This window comes from Marmota marmota, unplaced genomic scaffold (genome assembly GCF_001458135.2).
Source record: "Marmota marmota marmota unplaced genomic scaffold, marMar, whole genome shotgun sequence".
Taxonomy (NCBI): Eukaryota; Metazoa; Chordata; class Mammalia; order Rodentia; family Sciuridae; genus Marmota; species Marmota marmota.
In genome coordinates, this window is record NW_026000026.1 from 80,178,184 (window position 1) to 80,179,006 (window position 823).

An 823-nucleotide genomic window follows, 5' to 3' on the forward strand; every position below is an offset into this window, starting at 1 on the left:
CACCAGGGGGCAGCAGGGTTCTGCCCATCCTCTGAGCAATGGCTGGGAAGCACCTCTGGGGTCAAACTGCAATGCCCATGATGCTCAGCAGGGAGAGCAGAGAGGAAGCCCAAGAGAGAGACGTTAGGGAGTAGTGGGGACTGTGTTGTACCAGAGGCTGATACACTACGTCTAAAGAGCTGCAGCTTCTTGGTTCCAACCAACAACTGCAACATTGAAATGAGAGCCTAGTGGGACCAGATACTTTGATTTTTCAAAAGAAGCCAGAAACCAGTTTTTGTTTGTTTGTTTGTTTTTATATGAAATCTTATGTGTGGAGGTTGTGCAATCTACACAAGCCCCTTCTTTGCATCGGCTGCCTGACTGTGGGTGGCTGTTCTGGATTTCAGTCTTGACTGTCAGAATCTTCACTGAAGAATTAGTTCGGTTCTGGGCTCTGCTCTATACTGCAGGGTACCATGTTTCCCAGGCTCTTTGCCCTCTGGTTACCTGGTAGGTTGGGCCCCTGGGAGGCATTGGCTGGTGGGAGCAGCCAAGGCATTTCCTCCTATCTTTGCTTCAGGGAGAATCTCTGCCAGTGGCTGGTCTCCTCTATGGTCCTAACTCCTACTGGATGGTCCTCCCTCATGGTCCCCAGTCCCATTGGACAGGCCTGGCTATGCTTCCAGTGTCTATCTGGTGGCCCCAGATCCTGGACATCAATAACATCGCCTCTTCCCTACGTCCCTCCAGCCCTAGGGGCTGTAATGTCTTTTTTTTTTAAAAAAAATACATACATACATATATATATATATATATATATATATATATATATATATAATAT